The following is a 25,289-nucleotide window of genomic DNA, read 5'->3' on the forward strand; positions in this document are numbered from 1 at the left end:
TACTGGAGGCTTATCCTTTTTCAGTATAACTATAATATCTGTCCCTGTCCAAGAGGGGGGGACTGATAAGCCCTGCTGTGCCAACCCAAGAGTCCTATGCATATCTTCCCCCAGCACCCCCCAAAAAGTCTTATAGAATTCAGCCGGGATTTGGTCAGGCCCAGTGGCTTTACCCGATGGGAGTTTCTGTATAGCTTCCTGTATTTCTAGCAAAGTTAATGGTTGGTCTAGCTCCTCCTTCCCCTCTTCTGTTAATTCCACATGTGGAGTCTCCGATAGATATTTCCAGATATCAGCGTCCGATTTTGGGGGGCCCTGATCGTATAAAGCCTCATAGAAATTCATAAAAGTCTCTCTGATCTCTTCAGCCTTATTTGTAATCACCCCTGACCCATTTTTAATTTATTTTATCTCGCCCATAGCCGAGCTTTGCCTTGCTCGAATTGCAAGCAACTGTCCTATCCTTTCGCTGTACTCATAACATTTTTCTTTATTGGCAAGAAACTTGCAGGCGGCCTTCCTCGCAATGTTTTCGGCTGCTTCTGTCTTAACTACTTCCATATTTAATATGATTTCTTCTAGCGGGTCTTGCTTCACTATAGCCTCAATGAGTAGTTCTTCTAAATCTGCCAATTCTTTAATCTTTTCCTGTATGTTAGTTCTTTCCTGCCTATCGCTATACAATGTGTAGCTCAGGGTCTCCCCACTTATTGCGGCCTTAAACGCATCCCAAGTTATGCCCGATGAAGCTGTTCCCCTATTTATTTTCCAGAATTCATTAATCCACCTCTGCATATGTTCAAGATAGCCATCCTCTCTAAGAAGCCCCCTCTCAAAAGTCCATGTGTTTCTTTCGTTCTTCTGAGGTAGTGATAGAATAAGTGGGTTATGGTCTGATACTATTCTTGGAGCTCTTTCTAATTGGCTGTCACTTACTAATGAACTAGACACAAAGAAATAATCTAGTCTGGCCACCTTCCTGTGGGGAGCTGAGTAGTATGTGCTCCCTGTACCAGGTGGATTCTTCTGAGCCCATAGATCTACTAGTACATTATTCCTTGCTAGGTTCACAATAGCCTGGGAAGTCTTTTTTTCCTCCCCCTGTAAGGGCTCCCGCCCGTAAGACCTATACCCTCCATTCCATTTATGTTAAAGTCCCCACAGCAGATTATTGGTTCAGACCAAATCGCCAGCTCTGTATCTAAAAACTGGAACATTTCAGGTTCATCGTCTGTGCAGGCGTACACCGAAACAATTGTGCATCTTCCTGACTCTGTTTCCCCCTCCACCATCACCCAGCGTCCCCATTGATCCTCTTTTTTCTTCAGAACTCTAACCCCCCCCTCTTTTTGCTAAAATAGCCACCCCTCTTGTTTTGGTGCCTTGTTTCGTGTATGCAAGTACCTCAAAACCTAACTGATTCAATATTTGGCTATTATTCCCTTCCACGTGGGTTTCCTGAAGGCAAATTATGTCTAACTTAAGCAGTCTCAGCATTGCGGCCACTTTCATCCTCTTTGCTCCCTCATTCAAGCCACAAATATTTATTGAGGCTATTCTTACAGCCATAAAAGATTCCTTATGCTTTCCAGCTTCTCTCCTATCTTCCTGTGTACCATAGTCAGTTCAAAGTGAATGTGTCTCTGTATCTTAGTGTCTTTGTGCTGTAATGTGCCCTCCACCGTCCCCCCCCAACCCCGCAGCCCCCCTCCCCCTTTAGAGCCCCCCCCCCCTTTTACAGGCAAGTAGGTCAAGCATGACCTACGTGTGGCTGTACTGGATTGTAGTGTCGCTACCCTCTCCTGCTTGGGCCAATTTCATGTTTGCTGTGTTGCCCTAAGGTACCTGAGGTGGTCTTTTACCTCTACTACCTTGTCCCCTTCCACTATCTGTGAGTTCCTCTAAGAACTGGTTAGCCTTTACTTCCGAGAAAAACATCCTGGTCTGCCCCTTCGTTATAACCTTCGCCGACTGCTTTTTCGACGCAGATCCCGACGCCGAAGGTGAACAAGTCGGGACTCCTCTCGACGTCGACCGCGTCCTGCGACTCTTCTGCTTCGTGGGAGATCTTCCTCTCTCAGAAAGTCCATAAATGCGAATTCGCTCTGTCTTTGAGAGTTCTGGACGATAAAACCTGGCACTGTTCACAGGATTTCGAAGAATGAGAGTCTGGTAGGCACAGGATACACACTGAATGAGTGTCAGTCTTGGCCATTTTCCTTCCACATGAAGGGCATTTGTCAAAGAGGGAAGGCATTTTGACAGAAAAATTACCTTTTTTAAGCCTAAAAAAGGTAGCAGTAACACCCTAAGTCCTAAAGACGTCGATTGAAAGCTAGAATTGTAGATAAACTGGTATATTTTTTGACAGAAAGTCAAAAAGAAAGAAAGGGAGCTGTTTAACCAGGGTCCTGACTGAAGGAGCCGGAAAGAACAACTGACCTAACTGTCACCCCTGAGGCATGATGGGAAGCCTGGGTTCATGGCTGCCTTAAAGGCACGGTGCCAGTTTTTGTTGAAAATGGTTTCATTTTCTATGCTATTGTTTTACAATGCAGACTGAGGGCTAACAATGTCTATTAATTAGCAATTTTCAGGATTTATGAGTGGTTTTACTCATTAAAACACAAAGTTCAAGGGATATTTGACCTAATGTGTTTTTTGTTTCCTTACTAATTGCAGTATATGTACATGTGATTACATTGTTTTAGCCTCAGTTTTGGGGCTGCATTGGTGTGAGAAAAATAATATATGTACGTACATATGTGGAGCGAGATATATGTGATTTTTACATATATATTTTCATATTGTTTCCGGGGTCCCGCACATGGGCGGGAATATTCAGTGCTTATGACTTTGATGAGGATACCCCTGGAAGAGAACCAAGGCTGCCTTCATCTGTTGGAGCTGCTGTGGCTTAACAGTCCCTTCAGGTCGGAAACGAAGTGGGATGGTTATCATGATCGGTTCCACAGAAGGGGAAAGACTCCACATCCTAGAGGTACCTGGGATGTCACGTGACTCTGAGTGGTGGAACCCATGCTACGATTTGTTTTTGTTTTACTGCTTCTTGTGAGACGTCCTTGACTTACCTGAACCCTTTGACCTTGAAGATGACCAGTCCTAGGAGCAGCCTCCATGCACTTGACTTTGACCTTGACCATCAGGCCTTCGACTTTGACCATGAGCGCTTTTTCGATCTCCAGAGTTCGTAGACCACTAGTTTTGCCCTGCAGTTGTGAATGGCCTTTTTGCTCATTTTTGCGCAGCACCGATATGATGCAAAGTTGTGTTGGGTGCCAAGGCACCATAAACTGACATCCTAGTTGTCCATTACTGACAACTGCCAATGACAGTCATGACCTGGTTTAAGCCCTGTGGTAGGTGTAGACATTGTCTGCACACTTAAGAATTTGAGGGAAAAAATCTCTTTCCGGATCCTTGGGCAGTGTAGTGACCGAGGTATTTTCAATGATTGGGTCGGTTAGGACCGTTGCCCACCACCATCTCAGCATATTGTAGCCTAATATAGTGATATTTAGGCCTGTTTTTACCTTGTTTTATGGCAGTGCTGACTATTGCCTTTGACATGCTTTCATGTTATCTTGCTTTGCAATTCATATCATCACATAGACATAGTGATGTGTAGACCTGAAGCTACAAAGAAGGGTTTGATTAGGTCTCTTTCTGTTTCTGACTTCATCTTGCTTAATGGCAGGGCTTGCCTATTGGTTTTGGCATGATCTTATGCCTTCTTGCATACTCATTTTGGCTCTTTGCAGGAGTAGAGGCCTATGCTTGAGCAACTCCATATTCTAAACTGCTGCCATCTTCTAAGCCTCTTTAGGTGAGAGGTTATGTTTTAATTCCTAGTTGTTATTCGCTCTTGCTAAACTAGAGAGGACCTGTTCTTATCAGAGGAATGTGCTCACTCTGTGCCGGAGTCATAGCAAACGCCTGGCCAGCTGCTGTTGTGCCCTCTCGGTACGAGGTGGTACAGGAATCTGATAAAGAAAGTAGGAGGATTGCATTTTATATTAGAGAAAGGATCCGAGAGTTCTGAGAGAGAGTGTGAGTTAGTCTGGTGGTTTTGCGGTCTGGTGATACATCACGGTGCAGACGTGCAGTCGTGACTGTGGAGCAGAGAGTCCTGACTGATGAAGAGGAAGAGAGATGTATAGAAACTTGGTGAGCTGTTCCACTAATTCTTATTTTCTAACTGTTTATGTTTAACTATTATTTTTATTTTCAGCTTCTACATATATGTATATGTTAGTATTGCTATTGTGAAGAATGTCTACTGTGATGTTTAGTTATTTCTTTCTTTTGTCATTCTATCCTTGTGTAATAAAGAAACCTCGGAGCATATAATTTGTCTGTATTCCTTGTGAGGGAAGGTCGGCCCCTTTTTTACCAAGTGCTTACAGAGGGATGGGTAAGTTTCCCCTCTAATGGGTAGTTTTTGATACGGAAGGGAAATCGGCTCCCAGCAGGAATGTCTAATTTCTAAGTGTTTCATCCCAGCATAGTGGAGGAGGTATGTATTTGTTTTGTTCACCGGAAGGTGTTGTTCGCACAGTGGTGCGTTGTCATGCAATAGCAGGTTGTTTCACCGGAAGGTGTTGTTCGCACAGTGGTGCGTTGTCGTGCAGTAGCACATTGTTTCACTGGAAGGTGTTGTTCGCAGAGTGGTGCGTTGTTTTGTTTTGGTCACCGGAAGGTGTTGTTCGCACTGAGGGTGCGTAGTGTTGCTCTTGTTCGCACTGAGGGTGCGTTGTGGTGTTCTACATACCTTCCTAACTATGGCTATAGACTTGCGTATTTCTAGCTATCCTTACTATTTCTTTCTCAGGTAGGTATTTTGAATGTGTGGTGTTTTTGAGAGTCCTGAATAGGGCTGTGGTAAGTACTGGCTTGATAAATGACAGAGGCACCAAAATATACGGAAAACCGAGTCATTACAGGCAGGCGTGGAAAGAATGGACGATGCCACCTACGGAAATTCGAGGGAAGTGCTGCAAAGGTTTCTGGAACAAGTCTGATGTCTGGGGAAATTCACAAGTCGATGAATCTGTAGTTAGAAGTCTTTAGAGAAGATTCATTTTAAAGGATACTACTACCTGTAAATCCCATTCTAGAAATACACTTAACACTTGGTCTTCAGATCTCCAAACCTTTAAATAGTTTTGTTAACCAAAATCACATTCAATAATTCCAAGGATATCTACCTTGATCGGCGCCCACTGTTGCCTCAACCCTTCCTGTTAAAAATCTAGACTATTTTATAGAGGACACTGTACAGCAAACAGCTTGTTCCTTTAACACCAAATATTAAGACATCCACGTGTGACTATGGTTTTCTAGTGTTTTCACTCTTTGATGCCTAAACACATGTGGAAACTGGGTACCTCATATCGAGGGCGCCCTTGTGGTGTTCTTGATGGGGGTGAAATTTTTGGCAAAACCCAAAAGCCTAAACTCTTGCCCATTGTCCTGCGCTGCTACTGGATATGGATGCTGCGCATGAGCAGGAGATAACTGATGTATGTGTTGGTGCAGCTCCTTGTGGCACTGCCTATATCGAGAGATGATACTTCATTATACAACGAATGAAGGACTGGCGGAAGATAGGTGTCGACACCCTAGAAGACCTCTATGACTGGGTACCCTCAGAAGTCTCGAAAGCCTAATGATGGCTAGTGGGTTGCGGGGCACACAGTTCATGACATACGGGCGATCACACAAACATTATGGAATATATTTAGGATACAGACCCTGAACCAAAGACTAACAATATGCTGCAGCACTTACTCATCATTGGGAATGGGCAAAGATGGATCACATAGCTCTACTAGACACTGATCCTAGAAACCTTGGATGCCCTGCTGAGTGCCTGAGCCAGGTGGGAGTAGTGCTGAATTTGTGCCGTTGGTTTCCGGTGCTCAGTAAAGGCAGTTTATTGTCAACACCGGTGCTTGTGACACTCTGTCACAAAGTGGCGCTGTATGTCTAATTTAGAGATGACAACAACAACTGTTAGTCATTAATTCAATGTACATCAAAAATGATTATTACCTGTCCCCTAGGCTATGCTTATAGCTTTGGGGGCCAGGAATAGTCAGAATTGTCATACTTGCAGGAGTGTGATGCATAGTAGTTGTCATTGGTAGCATAGCAGGGGCAATGTGGCGTTGGCAGCATAACAGGAGCAATGTGTGGTTCAAGGTGCAGTGGCCTCCTGAGGAGAGCCCTGGCACTTATTTTTTTTTTTTAATTTTTTTTTTTTAAATTAAGCACTGGTTGGGAGGGACTGCTCTGCAGATCTCCTAGGGACAAAGAGTAGACACAAACATTAGAACAAACATGTAAGGGATCGAGAAACCCGAGATTCAAATACACTCAATTTAATTATTTACATATTACATACCTCACACCACATAGGCTATACGTGATTATGCAAACCCAATACCACTGCTGTCCCAGGTGTGCCCTTACTGACGTAGACTTCATACACGTGGTATGGCACTGCCCAGTGATCAGCTGCTTTTGGCAGGGGGTGTTAAAGGACCTGGAAAGGACCCTGGACAGATGTGATAGATATACTGCTGAGATCTGCCTGATGGACTTCTATGCCCTGTTTTCGGATAGGAAGTCCGAAAACAAGGCATAGACCTTGCCCTCACAGTGTTGCTTGTAGGGACATAGCACACCAATGGACGTCCCGAGAGGGCCCGCCACATAATCAGTGGCAGATAGAGATGGCAAGTTGGACAGTGAGCGGCCCTTAATATAGAGGAGGCCAGAGGCCTTAGGCCTTCGTAGAGTACAGCTAGAAGACCAATGGCAGGAGGTACTAACAGCTTTTCTAAAGCTGGAAGGATAAGAAGTCCCGCCCTCACTAAGCCCCCCCCCCCACCTCAGGCTTAGCATGATTGGGATGCGAATGCAAAACAGAGCCCCACACCCCGACAGCACCCCACACAAAATACCTGACATCCGCTAGTGCACCAAGACCATGTTAGGACTGGAGTGTGATGAGGCCCGCATTGACTAGCATCTATCTTATTGTGGACTGGATTTGTTACATATTTACTGTATAAAAGTTTGTTACACTCCTGCATTGATATACAAACAATATCACACAGTGAACTGTCATTATTTTTATCCTGCATGTTGAGATCTGCGCAATGCATTACCAGTTCACATGATTGACAACTGTATATTGAAGCGACCCTTTGTATGCAGTGTTGCACCTGTTTGTACATGTTAATGAAAACCCAATAAACACATTTTTTTTTAAATTCACTCGATAAAGTATTTAATCATCAACACGTGAAAACCTAGAAAGAAAAGCCCAACTTCCAAACTCCTACCACCCCAGTTCAAAGTCCTTAATCCCAGTCATTGCAGAAGCACTAGGGACAGTGGTGAAAAACAGAGGACGTGGAACTAAGGGATTTATCCATACCCTGGCTAATAGTTTTCTAGTAACTGAATAGTTGTCAATTCTCTGTCAAAATTCAGACTGTGAAGAAGACACAATCAGACGCCTGTCTTAATATGTATAAACTTGAATCTCCTTTTTGTGAAGTATTGCTATCACAGGTGCCACAGTTTTGTGAAAACTATGCCTTGAGCCCAAATGGCAGCACTTGAAACTGCCAGTGTAAATCCCTCAATGCGAACCTCTGGCATCTTAGACATTCTTTCAGAATCTGTATATGTAGGTAGGCATCTTGAAAGTCTATTGATGCCAGAAAATTGCCTGTTGACGCCAATAGAAGGTTGAATTGCTTATCTATAATCCTAGTTCTTGTCCAGGGGGGATCCTCATCATAGTCCTCAGCACTGAATAATTCTGCCCACGTACAGGGACCCCGGAGCGCATATTAAATTATATATGTTTGTGTAAAAAATTAGTGTACGTAGTACTTTTAACTTTATATAGAGGCACCCTATAGTAAAGGCTAAAAATGTCCAACTTATATTTAAGTTTCATATTAAATCTCCCAACAATTACCAGATATTTCTGGCACAAACAGAAAAAAGACCACAAGATGATTCAAAAACCTTTATTTTGAAAGGAAAATGAAGGGGGATATGAGCCATTCTTAGTCCATAGGCTGCATTTAAAACATAAAACAAAAGTAGCACTGTGCCTTTAAGAACTCACAGTACCCCCTGTATCCCATCATGCTGCGCATGTGACAGGTCAGTTCTTTTTTACGGTGATATAAAATCCAGATCACAAAGTATACGTAGGAGGCTGCATTACAAATGTGTCCAGGGAGGTGGGAGGGTTGCTATGACTATGATAAGGATTCCCCTGGAAGAGAACTAGGATTACAGGTAAGCAAAGTTATACTTCTTTTCTAGGGCATCTTCATCAATAGTCATAAGCATTGAATAGAATAGCTAGCCCATCCCACAATATTCAGATGAAAGGATTTAATAGCAGCAGTAACAATTATCCAAAAAGAATCCTCAAAAAAACCTGCCCTACTTGAGTGTCTTTCTGAGTCTAGATAGTAATGTCTATTAACATTTTTTTTAAATGACTGATCACTTTCTTTCAACAGGCCATACGACCAACAACATGACCTGGGTGATTATTGAGCAACTAGAGACAAACACCATCAATTTGCAAAAACTACTCTTAGGAAAAGAGCAACGTTGGTTATACAGACTATCTACCCATGTAACAGGGCTTAATGACAACGTCCTGTCGAATGCCCTACAGAGAACTTAAAACCACTAATGACTGAATTTCACACAGTATAAAGTCACCATATACCATTGATAGGGTATGCGGCCAACCATCTGCTCAACGGGAGGTATTCCACCATTGATAATACTGACACATAGGAGTGTAGCACTTGCAGAATAATGATAAGTTCCCCTCCGATATTCCATTTCAGGAACTCCCACCTAATTTGCATCCAGTAGGTTATGAGCATTTCATTATTGTATGCACAGTATTATGATCAGTTCAGGCTCCCTATCAGAAACTCCTACCTTATCTGCAATAATTATGTTATGAGCGCTTTCAGTGGTTAGCAGCGCCTGAGGCTTCAAAAAGATCCAGCCACGCTTTTGAGGCTCCTTTACTTTTACCCCCTATTTTTGAAACTTCTTAATGTATACGCACTAAGTTTCTAAACAAAATCCACATGCGCTATTGAGACCCTTCAATTCTACTCCCAATGCAGAAGTGTTCCGTCGTGGGAACCACGCTTTCGTGGTTCACCGTTCTAGCCTTTTTAGACATCATCATGCATGCCCAATGACGTGGCGCACGCCTAACGACATGGCCACACCCCTTTCAGGAAACTACTTCCTCGTCCTAAACGCCGGGAATGCCACACTAGCGGGATCCTGCCCACAACGTAGGTCTTAACGGTTGCTATCCTAGACGAAGTAGGTAGAAGCGGCGAACAGTCCAGTATGTCTTTAGCGCTCAAGACCCGTATGCGGTCTTTACCACATTCATTCACTCCCCCCAGGGTCTCATTGCAGTAAACTCCTTTCTGTGACAGGATCAGTTAGTTTGCATAATGCTGAGTTAAAGTAAGCCTCATTTATGTTACGTCTGTCAGTCTGTCTTGTGTACGTTATTTTTGCCATGTCACTGTGCATTTCCATGTTTTAATCAGACCACACGTATTAATGTCACCAGATAAGCAAATGTTTTTAAATTCCGGCAACCATGTGTACCCTAATGCAACACCTTTTGCAACTACACCCAGATACTAACACCAATAGGCGTGGCGTACCCGTATTGCGTCATTTACTGTTTAACAGTAACATTGTGACTGCGCTAGGTTCACTGATAAAACCATTAGTGTGTGCTCTTGCTCCACATTGTAGCCACGCATGGTCAACCACTAAACAGTCAACATGCATGCCCGCATCCATACACATGCATGATGTTTCTAGTTCACAGCCTTATAATATACAGGGCAACGCTAAGCACGGAGGAGCATAGAAGTACTAAACATGCATGAATTGAACAACATGTCTACAATCATGTGTGTCCATCATATTTTTCCTTTTCAGATACTCACCGCAAAGGATCTTTAAGTAAAACGATCCCACTACACTCACAGCGCACTTTAGGGTGTGCACTGATAAATATACCTGGAGTGGCTGTCTAGTTTTTGGCCACATTCACACTCTTGGTCCTGACGAAAGCTTAACGAATAACGCAGAAGGCTGAAACTAGTTGACCTACACTTTGCAATGAAATGAAATGAAATTTGATTTGTAGAGCGCATGGCTGCCCGGAAGCGTCCCAGCGCTTGCTTAGGGAACCCGTCCTGGTATTCCCCTGCGAGATAACCCATTACCAGGCATCCCCAAGGTGAAAGCCAGGCATCCCGCTGCGAGGGGCCGTTGTGGAGATTAAGCAAGCTATTGCCCAGAGTTACAGAGTGGGACTCCATGATTGGAATAGGCACCGAGGCGAGAATTGTCAGGTCCGGGGAAATTTGAGCCCAAGACCCGCCGAGGCGGGGAATTGAACCCTGGTCCGGGCCAGACCTCTGCATCAGGGTCTGCCGCTCCAACCACTTGAGCCACACTTCTCCAGGTACATCTTTTCACTTCAACAATATCCCGACTATGTTTTCAATCATGTCCTAAGACCCTTTTATTAAAATGTATTACAAGGGCATTTCTTAGCGACATTTATATCATGTATTCACATCTCACATAGCACTTCATATTATCTCACAAAAAAAGCCCGCTCTGCTGTAATTCAGGCATTGAAGCACAGCTGGAATGCACTCGGCAATCCAGCTGGGACCCCGATGATGGAGCATGCCACCTACTAGGTAGGTGGGTGAGGGGTCTTCTAAAAGAACCACTGGTTGTCTGCGCTCCACACCCCTTATAAGGGTACTTGTCACTAACAATGACTATAACCCTCTAGGGACGTGTCCACGTTGTTTTTTATAGTAAAAATATGTACCAACCTCCATGTTGCAACTTTACATATTGAGGGGTTTGAACCATCTGTTGGTAAGATCGCCTATTGTAGGGGCGGAATCTTTTACGGAACTCTTTTTTCTTTTCTAGGCCAACGGCCTTTAGTGTGTCCAGTTCCGTTTTCATATGCTGCATTTCTTCGTCAGTGTGTGAACCAAATAAAGATGACCCAGAGAAAGGCAGGTTCATGATACAAGACTGCGCATCTGGCTTTAGCGTGGTAAGCCGCAACCAAGGTGACCTCCTTGCGCATAGCCCATGACCATATCCATGCGCCGAAAGGGTAACTCCGTCAGCTGCAGTGCTAATGATCTGATTGGAAACCTGGCTGCCCTCCGTCAGGATTTCCTCAAAATCCCTGCGATCCTCTTGAGGAAGTTTCTTAATGAAGCGTTGTAGAGAATCCCACAGGGATCTATCGTAGCGACCCAGGACCGCTTCCACATTGGACACCTTCAGCAAGGAGGCCGAGGTGCCGCATACCCTCCGTCCCCAGGAGTCTTGCGTCATGCTCTCCTTGTCTGGTGGTACAGTGGAGGAAGATGCCACGGCATGGGTCTTTTTCGCCGCCGCGATTATTACTGAATCCGGGGGAGGGTCAGCTCTGAGGAAGAGTGGATCCTCCTCTGGCGAACAATATTTTTTGAGAATCCTTGCTGGAGCGGATTTGATTGTCGCTGGTGTGAGGAATACGTCCATGACTGGTTCTATCATACCCGGAACCAAGGGATGCAGAGGTTTGGCCGCTGTCTTGTGATGCAGTGTTTCGAAAATCTCTGAAGACTGGCTCTGGCAAGCTGGCATGGGAATCCCCAGCTTAGGTGCCCCTCTGCCTAAACTGTCTTGAAAAGTAAAGATGTCGTCCACTGGAGAGATTCTCGATGGTGGACTGTCAGTCAGTGTTGGAGAATAGTCCCTATGTGAGAGAGTAGAAGACGAGGAAGAAGTAGGAGATCTGCGCTCTCTTCTCCTGCTCCTTGATATGGATCTCCGTCTGCCTGAGCGCACCGGGATGCATGTCCACTTTCTGGGCCTGGAAGGGGGTCGGTCCCAATCCGCTTGCTGGTTTAACCAAGCGGCTGTATCTTTGTCGGGAGCCCAGTGATATAATGGCCTGTACCATCTAGGTGACAACCTGATGGAAGGCGACTTCTGTCTTTCTCTCCTCTCAGGGGAACGTGCTGGGGGAGATGGGTTCACCTCTTCATGCAGTGACCTTGCTGGTGATTGTCTTGTCAGAAGACGAGATTACAACCTCCGGGAACCTAGATGTTGATCCACGGTGAGAGTGACGAGAGCCTGAGAGAGATGACAATAGGCTCACTGGAGGAGAGGCCTCTCCTGAAGGGCACTTAGAGTGAGATCTGGAGCGACTGTGGTGCCTGTTGTCTTGACGCAGACACCTGCTTTGAAGAAGACCTCCTCTCCTTAGAAGGTGGGCTCGAGCGTACGGGAGAACGTCCCTTTGACTTAGAAAGCCTCTCCGACGCCAATGCCGCTTCTTTTCTCGACGTCAGATCTAGAGATCTCTGCATCAACGTCGGCTGGTGATGGTCCGGTGTCGGAGTTGTCAAACTCGATGTCATTCTCACAGGCGTCTTCTGCCTCGACGTTGAGGTATGCTGGGTCAACGTCCACCTCGATGCTGAAGGTGGTGTTCGGTGTCTCGACGCCGTAGTCTGGTGAACCATCCTTGGCGGAGACCTGTGACTCCACGTCGAACGCCGTTGAGACGCCGACGGAGCAACTTGCATTGAGGTCGAACGCCGGTGATGAGGCGTCGATGGAGCGCTGTGCTTCGACGTCGATCTCCGGTGCGACAACGTAGCCCTGTGCCTCAACGTCTAACGCCGGTGCATCGACTGAGCGCTATGCCTCGACTTCGATCTCTGTGGCGACGACAGAGTTATCTGCCTCAACGTCGTATGCCCACCTGGCGACGACGGATACCTGCCTCTCGACGTTGAACACCATCTGGTTGACGTCAACAAAGGGCACTGAATTCTTGACGGCGAAGTCTTCGCCGTCGAGGGATGATGCACCGTCTTCGGTGCTGTTTTCGTCGTTGCAGGCAGCCTCGACACCGGTCCCGACGGAGAACAGGTCGGGACTTCCCTCGACGTCAACCGGGTTCTCCTCTTCTGCTGCCTTTTAGGAGACCTACCTCTTTCAGAGAGGCCATTAATACGAATTCTCTCTCTGTCTTTGAGGGTTCTCCTTGACAAATTCTTGCAGTGGTGACAGCTGTCTGAAGAATGTGTCTCAGGGAGACAGAGGATACACACAGGGTGTGTATCAGTCCTGGCCTTCTTCTTGCCACAGGAAGGGCAAGGATCGAAAAGGGAAGGCATTTTTGACAAAAATAAACCTTTTTTGAAAAACAAAAAAGGCAGCACCAGCACTCTAAAGTCCAAAGACGTCGAGTGAAAGTGAAAAACCTGAAGAATATCAAGATATTTTTGACAAAGTCAAACAAGCATTTGCAATGCAATAGGTCTCGCATTAGGAAAGTTTGAGCTATTGGTATTGTAAATGAAATTTTTTTATAGTTATGTGTTGGTTTTGAAAATAGCGAAATAAATAGCTTTGTCATTTACAATGCCAATAGTTTTAACTTTCGCAAATGTGACACCTATAGCATTTGTAATGCAATATGTGTTGTATTTACGTGACTTAGATGTATTGATATTACAAATAAAATGGCTTTTAATTTTTTTAATAATTAACACTCAAATAAAAGTTATTGTAATTGTAATTTTTTATGGCAATAGCTTAAAGTTTTGTAAATAACTTTTGTGAAGATTATGTTCAGTGTAGTTTATTGTGACGAAAATCCAAGAACAGAAGTTAAATATTAACATCTTTTTGTGACATTTGTAATAAAGCTTGAAACATTGAGAGAACATATTTGAACCAGTTGTTGTTGAATGGTTGCACAGATTGATGCTGTGGTGGCGCTGAGTGATGTTGTGGTTGCGACGAGTGATGATGTGGCGTTCAGTGATGCTGTGGTAGCTCATAAAGATGTTGTGGTGCCCCTGAGTGATGCTGGTGGTGCGAAAGATAGAGTGTAATTATGTGGCGTGTAACTATGTAGCACTGAGTGGTATTTGGAGTGTATGTTGCATTGAGTGCAGTGTAATTATGTGGCGTGTAATTATGTGACACTGAGTGGTATTGTGTGGAGTGTATGTTCATTGTTGATCGACTTTTGCCCAATTGAATGGGACACAAGTGTCTGGCCACTGAAGGTTGAAAGGATGAGCTTCAAGATTTTGAAGTTTGATCTGCCAATCACAAAAGATGCCACTGGCAAGCGCTGACTGGCAGAGCCAATATACTGACTTTGCTTCTCAAAACCAACCTTGCCTCACCCCACTATGCACTAACTCCTCCATACCGATAGGATCTCTGTTCATCCACTGTTCATCCACTTAGCCCTAGAGTTCAGTCTGAGGTCTGACACCACCTAGAGAGTCCTGAATAGAAGGATGGAACAAAAGGCAGCCAGAAAAATAAAGAGGGCCGAAGCATGGAAAAAATAAGTGCAATAAAGCAAATTAACAGAAGGTAGGGTGATTGCAGGGAAGAAAATGGATAAAAAACACAGACTAGTTGGAAGAACAGATGAACGTTCTGGCACTACATTTTCAACATAAAATGTACAGTGCAAAGTTACACACAGGAAAGAACCAGGCAACTAATGTGACCAGGAATTAGAAAATCTGCATGAAGACTGCTCAGGTGGTGACATAATTACAAGACTGCCAACAGTTTCACAGCAGGCCTCAGTCACAGAATGGGAGGTTGTAGCAAGTCCTTATTAAGTAAACAAGGGTGGAGAGACTAGGGCTTATAGTAAGGTCCAGCACACACACACCGCTACAGCTATGAGAACAAGGAGTGTGTAGTTCCTATGTGGGTATCTAAGTCTTGTAATGTGGTGAATCAAGGGGAGTTCTTCTTTTAGGAGCAAGGGGCCTATCTGGAGGGTGAAAGACAGTTAAGTATGGAAGCAGCAAGACACAATAACAGCCTCAGTCTCAAATCTCATTCATATACAGCTCCCTGAAGCATTACATGATGTCCCACCAACAGTGCGCATTAAACAAACTCTAGCATCACAACACTCACGAGGTTCCAAGTCACTGAGTTAGCTAAGCATCTGTCACTTCAGCAGCACATTGATGCAGATCAAGTTGAATGCCAAATCCACACTTTACCAACAGTGAAGACGTAGCAGCTGGCACCCTTATGGGCACACAAACCTCGGTCAATTAGATGATGAGTATTTGGCATCTAAACAACCTATTCAACTCCTCCCACCAATCTAAATATCAATAAACCTGAAAATGTTAACTTGCATCAAAGTCACATATAGCGCAAAGTTACCTTGAAACGTCACAGCCAAAGGGCAACTGGACACCCCAGCAGTATGAAGCCAACACTAATATCATTCTGTACACACATCTAAGTACGTATTGCTCCGCTCAGGTCCTTAACATGGTCAAGCAGGTCACTAACAGAATACATCACTAACCAAGATCTAGTCCAGGTTAACTTTGCCGCCAACTACAATACGACTCACCGCTGCACAATACTGAACACTGACAAACAGTATAAATAAAGCATTGACTCAGCCAATAATTACCCCAGCACTGTACAGGTCGTCCCAAATGGTAGTAAAACTGTAAAGGAATGCACACATCAACAGTATAGGGAGGCGGCATGTAATCCTCTGTGTTTTAGCCGTCAAAACACTGGAGGGAGAAGGGGATAAGAACAGTGAATTAAGAAGTGACATCTGCTGCACTGATACAGATTGTGTGCAGTGGGGTGAGGACATAGCACCCCGTTTCAGCAGGTGGGAAATGAAAGCGAGCAGTCCTAAAGGGGAGGCCACAGAAAGGCGAGAGTCCTTGTTTTTTCAAGTTTCACTGTGGTGGTGGCCCATAACCTGCTCTTCTGAGCGAAAGTCCCCAGCACTCGTATGCCTCCTACAGCGTTTCACAGCTTCCCCTGGGGCGGGAATTCTGCCTTCTGCTGGAAGCCCACAAAGTGACTGGACGAGAAGGTAAGAAGGCGGACGTCCCCCCCCCCCCCCGGGGAGGCTGTGAAACGCTGTAGGCACGTAGGAGGAGCAGAGGCCGCCGATGCAAGAGAGGGAAGCCCCGCTTGACGGAGCCTGTAGCCTGGTGAATGGGGCGGGTGGAGCTTAGTTGTAGGGGGGGGTGTGTGTGTGTGCATGCGTGTGTGTGTGTGTGCATGCATGCGTGAGTGTGGCTGTATATGCGCGCGCGATTGTGCATGCGTGTGTGTGTGTGCGCGTGTGTGTCTGTGTATGTGCATGCATGAGTGTGGCTGTGTGTGTGCACGCGCGATTGCGAGAAGCTGACTTGCTGTGAATGTGGGACAGGAGATGTGCACGGTGCCGGGCTGGACGTGCGCGCCCACGAGGTGAAATCGCCAAGGGAAAGCACGTGCCCATCCCCTGTCCAACATTCCCGGCAAGTCGACAACAATAGGTCTTTTGCTAGACGCGAGACCTAAAAAGGTAGGAGCTGAAAAACCAGGGTCCTGACTGAAGGAACCTAACTGTCATCCCTGAGGCATGATGGGAAGCCAGGGGTCATGGCTGCCTTTAAGGCACGGTGCCAGTTTCTGTTGAAAATGCTTTCATTTTCTAGGCTATTGTTTTACAATGCAGCCTGTAAGCTAACAATGTCTAGTTTATTTGCAGTTTTCATGATATATGAGTGTTTTACTCATTAAAACATAGAGTTCAAGTACTTTTTGACCTAATGTGTTTTTTATATGCTTGCAAATACAGTCTCTATACGGGTAATTACATTGTTTAGCCTCCTTTGTGGGGCTGCATTGGTGTGAGAAAAACATTATATATGTGCATACATATATGTGGAGCTAGATATGTGATTTCCATATATAATTTTTATATTATTTCCAGCGTCCCCCGCACTTGGGCGGGAATATTCAGTGCTTATGACTTTGATGAGGATCCCCTGGAAGAGAATAAGGAATATTAACGATTCAGTATTTTTTACCAAATTATTCCCTACATATGAAATACCGATTTCTAAACACCGAATCGGTAAAATTCGGTATTTAGGAATCGGTATTTGGCAATTACCTACATATGGCCCTAAGTCTCTTCTTATTGGACCATAGTTGACCAAGAGGAGGTGTGGGAGGGCAGGTCGGATAAACAGACGCGGAGGCTGAATGTATGTCTTAATGATGGTTTAATGAATCTTTGGTAAACAGAAATTTAATATCAGTCTGTTAAGGTCTCCTTTTCTTCTTTCTCTTCTAGAGTCATCTTCTCTCTACTGACACCTCCCAGAGGCTTAGAGAAGGAGCATAAAGGAGCGGTAAGTATATTTATTCTTTCTCTCTATAGGGGTTTTATCTACCAATTACCCCATCACCTCTGAAAACTGGGGTAGGGTCTTAGAGGGATGAAAATTTGAAAAAAGAATAAACAAGCAAAAACAGGATCAGAATCGGAGTAGCTCAGGTAGTGTGATCTGCCCCCTCTCCTTTATTCTTGAGAGGCCCAAAGGATCCCAATCACTTGTAAGAGTCATAATTGTTCCCTTTTCTTTTTTGTGACTTCCTAGGGTTTCCTCACCTAATGCAGATTAAGTTAATCCTTAAAATATGTATGAATAATCTCCTTTTCGGGGTTGCCTTACACCGGTTCTGCCCTTTTTCAAAAGTAACATCTTCAATTAAATCAATGTGCTATTTTATAAGGTTTGATAGGGGGGTTCCTTAAAAAAGGATCTGTGCTCCCATCTATCAGCGTGCCCTCCCATAATGACTTATCCGCTCCTGAGTTGTGGCTGCACTTCAGCTTCCTTCGGCGGGCTCCACTATTCCTCGCTCCACCTCTCTGGAGCTTCTTCGATCTTGATGTCCTCCCGGGCTTTCTCTGCTATGTCAGGATTGGTCTGTCCAGCTGGTGGGATCTAGGTGGTGCCCTTGGCTGCTCCAGGCAGGTGGTGGGGGAGCCTTCTTTTCCGATCTGGTCCTTCCTTTCTTTCTCCTCCTTTCCTCTACCAGTGTCCTGTCTATCTCCTTCTTACTGGTTTCTGTTGGTCGAATCTCTGCCCTCCTGCTTCAACAGGTGACTTGTAGGTGTTACGGTCAGAGGGATAATGCATGTCCCATTTCTTTTCCTACAGGTGGAATTAGGGTTCTGGTCATTGGAAGGCGGACTCAACATCAAGATTGCAGGTAAGTGAAATGGGTCGGGTTCATCTTTCTAAAATTTGGTCATCCTGTCTGATGTCTTTTGCTTTATCTTAGTAAAACATTAAAACTCTTTTAACGTCTAAAGAATGCAAAGCTCTCTCTCCTGGGGAGGAAGGGTTAGGAAAGAAAGTTGGCAGGGAAATAGTTTGGTTATTGTGCAAATCAGAAATCACCTTGGGGAGAAAACTAGGATAAGTCCTCATGACTACCCTATTATAGTGACAAACTGTGTAAGGTGCTTTAACACACAGAGACTCAATTTCACTGACTCTACATACCAAAGTAATGGCCACTAGAAAAGCTGTTTTCCATGCGAGATGTTGTAACGAGGATTTGTATATTGGTTCGAAAGGAGGGCCCATTAATTTTGAAAGACCCACATTCATTTCCGACGAGCAAAAAGGTGATCTAACTGGTGGGAATACCTTTTCAGCCCTTCTAAAAAATACTTGACCATTGGCATTTGAACGAAAATGGTATGTGTAAGCAACTTTTTTAAAGCTGTAATGGCTGCAAGATGTACCTTTATGGAGGAAAACTGCAGATCAGATTTTGCTAAATGGAGAAGGTTAGGTAGAGTTACATTTTCGTGACCCAAGATGGATGGGGATTATTTTGAGCACACCACAAATAAAACCTTTTTCTATATGAACAAATACGATTTTCTGGCGGAAGTTCTTTTGGACTCTTTGAGAATGTTCATACATTCCTGATATAGCCTTAAATGTCCATATTGGAGGAATTCAGGAGCCATGCAGTCAATTTCGGTGATGGAAGGTTGGTATGGAAAATCGGCCCCCTGAGCTTGTACAGGAGATATTGCCTGCATGGTAACCTCTTGTGTGGCCTCTATTATAAGTAAAGCAAGCCTGTGAAACACAACTGACAACCATGCCAGTGCTATGAGGATCATTCTGGTCCTGGACCTGTACATTTTGTTGGTCACTGTGGGAGTCAGAGGAGTTGGCGGAAACATGTAATGAAATCTCCTTGACCCACTTATCAAAAGAGCATTCCCCTTCGACCCTGGTTGGGAAAACCTGGGTGCTTATTCAGGGCATTTTTTGTTGTTTGAGTCTGCAAAAAGTTCGATTTGTGGATGCCTCCGTTCTTGAAAAATGCCTTGCACGATGTTGTTCTGTAGAATCCAGTTGTGGTTTTCGTGGAAATTGCGACTAAGAGAATCCGCTTGAATGTTCTGAACTCCTGGCAGGTGAATGACTGATATTGTCAAGTTCCTGGCTATGAGCCCCTTCCAGATGGCCTACGCTTCCAGGGACAGTGGACGAGAATGAATTCCTCCCTGCTTGTTCAAGTAGTTCATGGTAGTCGTGTTGTCCATTTGGACAAGGAAAGAGCGTGTTGTTATCGATGGATAGAAGGACTTTAGAGCTAGATGAACCGCTCTCAACTCTAGCATGTTAATAGGATACTTCAGCTCATTGTCCGACCCCAGTCCCTAGTCTGAAGGGAACCCATGTGCATGTAAGTAGGATCTGCATTCATGGTTACCCCCACTTTTTGCTGGTGTTACTCTTTTTTTTGACTAGTCTGACACGGATCCTGCTAATCAGGACACAATTTGCTGTGCTATCTCCCTAAATTGGACTGTGGTACTTTGGTACCTTCCAAATTAGCTACTGGTGTACCCTTCTAAGTCCCTAGTATATGGTACTCAGCAAGTATTGTGCCACACATGAGAGACCGTTAAAACTGTGACTACAGGCCTGCCTTGGCAGCCTGTTTCAGCTGGTGCTAGCACCACTTACGACAGATATACGTTTTCTTACATCTGAAGTCACTGCACTTCAAACCTATAAGTCATCCCTAAGGTAGGGCTTTCAATCCTGAAGGCATGGTGCTAGGTTATAAGTGTGAGGGTGCCCTGCACAAGCAGGATACTCTCTACAAACTCCAGAGTAAATTCTCCAGGCATTGTAGGTGCGGTCAGCCATTTTATACATATAGTGACCATGTGTCATTATGCAATGGCGAACTGTACATTGGCTGTGACGAACCTGCGCATGTTTGGTATCACGCATGTTGAAATCATACCCCAACACCGTTACCAGTGTTGGAGGTTTGATTCCGTGCACCAGGGGGGTTCCTCCGGGAAGCCCCCAGTGCTCCCAGTAATAGCTTTCCAGGGTCTGCCAGCAAGCTAGTGTTTCTGTCGACCCCAGACACGAGTCTGCCTTCCTGCTGCTGAGCTGAGCTCGAGCAGGGGAAGATGGAACAATAAGTTTCCTCTCAGGGAGTTGTGACCACCGCCCAGACAGGACTTAGGGGCCAGATGTACGGACCTTTTTTACGCTTGCAAACGGGAGATCGGCCCGTTTGCGACCGGAAAAAGGCTAATGGCATGTACATACGCTGTTTTGTGGCGTCCCTTCCTAATAGCGAGACTCACTGCCATGTACTATTATTTTGCGCCACATTTGCAGCCGCAAAACACACAGAAGAGCCGCAGCATGACACCACAAGCCCTTTGGCTGCGGCACTTTCGAAGCACAGGGTTGCCACATATTTACAAGAATATGTCGCATCTCTGTGCTTCCCCCTGAGCTGGCGCACAAACTGCAGCCATGCGCTGGCGCAGGCACCCTTGCATCATAGTGCAAGGATGCCTGCATCGTGGGGAGATTGTTTTTGTGCAGGAAGGTGAACCTTCCTGCACAAAAACAATCACTATAGGCATTTTTCTCTTTCAATACGTGCTGTAGAATGCAGCACGCATTGAAAGAGGAAAAAACGAGGAGAAATGAATACATTTTTCCACGTTGCACCTCGCTACTCCACCTCTAGGGTGGCGTAGCATTCAGACCATCTCCAGATTTACGATTTCTTGTAAATCCGGAGATGTGTCTTGTTCCATGGGTGTTGCGTGGGAACACCCACAGCAACACCCATGGAACGCCCCTTGTAGGAAGGTGGATACCGGACTATGGTTACCCCAGATTTTTTGTCTTGTGTTTAGCTGGTTTTCGACTTAGTTGGCCTGGTTCCCTGCTAATCAGGGCCCCAGGCTATCTGCTCTCTCTGTAAAATGGATTTCATGTACCCTAGGTGCATAACTGAATTGGCTTGGGTCGACTTATCAGCCCCTGTACAGTGCACTATAGGTGCCCAGGGCATAGGTGCATCCAAGGCCTACCAGAGGCTGCAGCATATCTTTTGCCACCCCTGGCTGGCAATTCAAAATTGACACAACTGGCTGATCACTCAGCTGGGGCAAGGTGGTGTAATCACCTCTTGCTTAGATATAGTATGCCTATATCTAAACCTATCAGGGCACATATATACCTATAAGTCACTCCTATGGCAGGCTTTAACAATCCTGGAGGCAGAGTGCTTGGTTTTATGTGAGATGGTGCTCTAGCATGAGCTGAGCCTGTCTGCAGCTGTCGGGACCAATTCCCTAAGCTGTTCCGGGATAATGCCATACCATATACTATTAAGTGCATTATAATCCATCACGGTTATATGTTAACTTTGGTTTGGCTTTATCAAAACATGTCGTGTAAGGTGTCATACGATTTGGAATACTATCCCCTCGACCGTCCTGTCGACAGGGATAGCATTCCACCCCTCTAGAGGGAGACGACATGGTATTTTGCTAAAACGCGGTTGATTTTAAAAGAGCCTTAGCTTCACAAAATGGACACTTCTGCCACAGACACGAGTCTGACCTCCTGCTGCTGACCGAAACTCAGCCAAGGAGGCCTGGACAAAGGCTTTCCTGTCATGGGGAGGTGTCGCACCACCCCAGACAGGAGATAGTGGATTGTAGCAGGGAGGTTTGAAAGAAACCAGACACTGCCTGGGGAGCACAAGGCTTCCCCTTGCATAATCCGGTCAAACCGGTTCTGGGGCACACCAGCCCCAGTCCCAGCGCGACCCTGGACAAAGGGAAAGGGGTGTAACCACCCCCTTCCTGGGTCCCACCCATAGGAGGGACCTAGCAGGTAATCCAGCCCCCTAGATTGGTATAAGAATGGGAGAGGGGCCAAAGCACTCAGATTATCCTGACTGAAACTTATAAAACGAAACTCTGGACCCTTCGACATCCTACTCGACGTAGAAGACTGAAGAATCTCCCTTGTGGTCAAGGAGTGACCACCCTGTGCAAACAGGCACAATCCAGCACCTCGACGTTTGCTTTGTTGCAGTTCCCGCCGGAACTCGAGCAACAGAGTTCGACAAGACCAAGCGTGCCCGCCTTCCAACAGCCCGATCCACAGTCCCTGCAGAGCTGAGACCCGTGGAGGCGACCGGAAGCATGGGGCCCGCCATCTTGGAAAGTCCACGAGACGCAGACCGTGCAGCCCACAAGTGACCCTCGAAGCTGTGCATTGGGGTTTGAGAAGCCCCAGCCCTGAGCCTCTCTTGCACCGAAGCTCACCCCTCTACACTCACCGAGTGCTGCGTGGGGCCCTTCTGCATCTTTTGGTTCAACGCGTTGGCCCGGTCACTTGCCCGTTGGCTTGTGGCCCTTGGGCCGACGACCCTTGAAATCTAACTTGTGATTCTGGTTGCTCCAGACGTGCACTCGCTCCTCTGAAAAGGAGCACCCGCTCTGAACATTCTGGTCCGAGTGTAACGCCATCTTCGAATCCTGCGTGGGTTGCCCTTGCCAAGGGTTGTTTGCTCCAATCCGGAAGCCAACACCGCCGACAGCGAGAGCCTGCGTGGGACAGCTCGTGATCCACTCCTGGACATCCTCGGTGCCCCAGAGTCCACGTGGCAGCGGAGAGAAGCGACCCGACAGCGACCTGAAAGCGCCCGACATTGCCTGGTTCCTTCTGGTTCCACCCTGGTCACTGCTAAGTGACCCATACTCTGTCCCCTCTGCTTTCAGATCATCTTTAACTTCGATCCACCCTTGGATCACAACGGACACTTCTCGTCTCGACGCCTGCAGCATCTTCAGCTCCAAGCACCAGCAACCTGTGTGACAAAACCCGACACTACTTCGCACCTGTGCACCCGCTTCCTGTGGTTGAGGTAACTCAGCAACGCTGGTACACTGTACGCTGTTCCCACACTGGTACACACCTCTAGTGTATGTGTCTTAAGTCTCGTCCTTCTAGGTTGAGCGGAAGTATTCTTAAACTGTAACTTTATAACTTTTACGCACCATTGACTTTACATTGGTGCAGGCCAGTGCTTTAAGCGCTGCAACCGAATCCCGCTGGCTTTTCCCGACTTCAGCATTGCTAGTCCCGACTGCTCCCAGCGATGCCCTAGGCCTAACCACTGTTCGATTGGTATCTCTTATACCACTTTTTTAATATATGGTTTGCGTGGCCCCCCGGCCTCATCCATAATTGTGCAACTTTCATATGTTTAACTGTGCTTTTGTTTAAACGCTTGTGCCTCTGCACTCATAAAGAGTACTGAGGATTATTCTAGTAATAAATACATATATTTTTATAATATATACTTGTGTGGTGTCCTTTCATTTGATATTATAGGATTGTGATTGGTAAAGCAGCTTGCTTAACACGACCTCTAGAGTTAAGCCTTTAAGGCTGCTTAGTCCATGCTACCATTAGGATAGCTTGTCTATAAGGTTGACTTACAACCAGACACCATAAGGGATTGTTTGGACTGATACAAGGTGGTTCCAGAATTGGAAACATCATATATCAGGCCAACTTCTCGCACCCCTTCAACGCAAGCTGCTGCGTGTGAAGGGGCCGTATTTACAAGGAGAGGAAAAGTCACGCAGGGTGTCTTTTCCTGTCCTTGTAAATATGGAGGAGCGCCCTGCGCCACCAGGACGTCACATAAAGTGACGTACTGGTGGCACAGGGGGCTTGTAAATCTGCCCTTCTCAGTTTACCACCTACGTTGTAAACCACTCGCAAACGTGAAAGGGTCCCCAGGGGACCCTTTCCCCTTTGTGAGTGTGCCAGAAAATATTTTTGAAGAGCAGGCAGTGGTCTGCCTGCCTTTAAAAATTAAACCGAAATGTTTCATTTTTCTTTTTAAATGCATCCCGTTTTCCTTTAAGGAAAATGGGCTGGTTTAAAAAAAAAACTGCTTTATTTAAAATGCAGTCCCATAGATGGTGGTCTGCTGACCCCAGCAGGCCACCATCCCTGGGAGTGCTAGCCATTCCCAATGGGGTCGCAAATTGCGCTTGCCTCATGAATATTGATGAGGCATGCAATTTGCGACCCCATTGGGAATCGCTAACAGTGTCTGTGACACTGTTCTACATTGCATTTTTCAAGTTGCGCATTGCGAGTCGCAAAGCGACGCAGTGTGCGAGTCGCAAACTGTAAGGGTCGTACATCTGTCCCTTAGTATATTGGGCTGGGGTGGGGGTGCTTGCCAGTGTCACTAGACTGCTTTGAAGGGCAGGTATGGTGCCCTTCTTGCATACTCCAGTTTGAGCTAGCTCAGAAAACCCTGTGGACCCCCTCCCCCCCCCCACCCCCGATTGCAAAACTGGACAAAGGACAAGGGAGTATCCTACCCTCTGTCCAGACCCTCATCTGGGAGGCAACCTTGAATCATTCCTACCCTTTCCCTAAGGTACTTAAGGGCTTACTTGTGGGCGGCTCTTCAAATTAGTCATGGGACACGATTCAAACCCGAAACTACTTAAACTTCGACTGTCTGGGCACATTGGACTTCGCTGGACTTCCCCTCGAACCGAAACTGCACCAAGGAATATTCCTGCTGCTCCTGGTCTTGCTTTTATGCAAGTCTTCTTCTTGGTCTGTGCCTTTATCCAAGTTCCTCCCCAGCACTTTGGGCATCAAAGACACCCGAAGCAATCCCCCTTGGAGTGAAGAATCACTCCTCTGCATCTGCAGGCACCACAACGAATCTGACCAGTCTGCTGCTCCTGATGTCCTACGGACTCTGAAAGGCTCAGCAACACAGGCTGTGTTTCTGCAACTCACTTGAGGCCTGACCTGTCCTCTCAGCAAGTTTGAGGCCAGTATCCCTCGTCGGAACCGCTGGAACAGAATCCCTGTGCTCCGCGTTGACTTGCCATTGCTAAGGCCTCTTGG

The sequence above is a fragment of the Lissotriton vulgaris genome, chromosome 3_1 (assembly GCF_964263255.1).
Source record: "Lissotriton vulgaris chromosome 3_1, aLisVul1.2, whole genome shotgun sequence".
Taxonomy (NCBI): Eukaryota; Metazoa; Chordata; class Amphibia; order Caudata; family Salamandridae; genus Lissotriton; species Lissotriton vulgaris.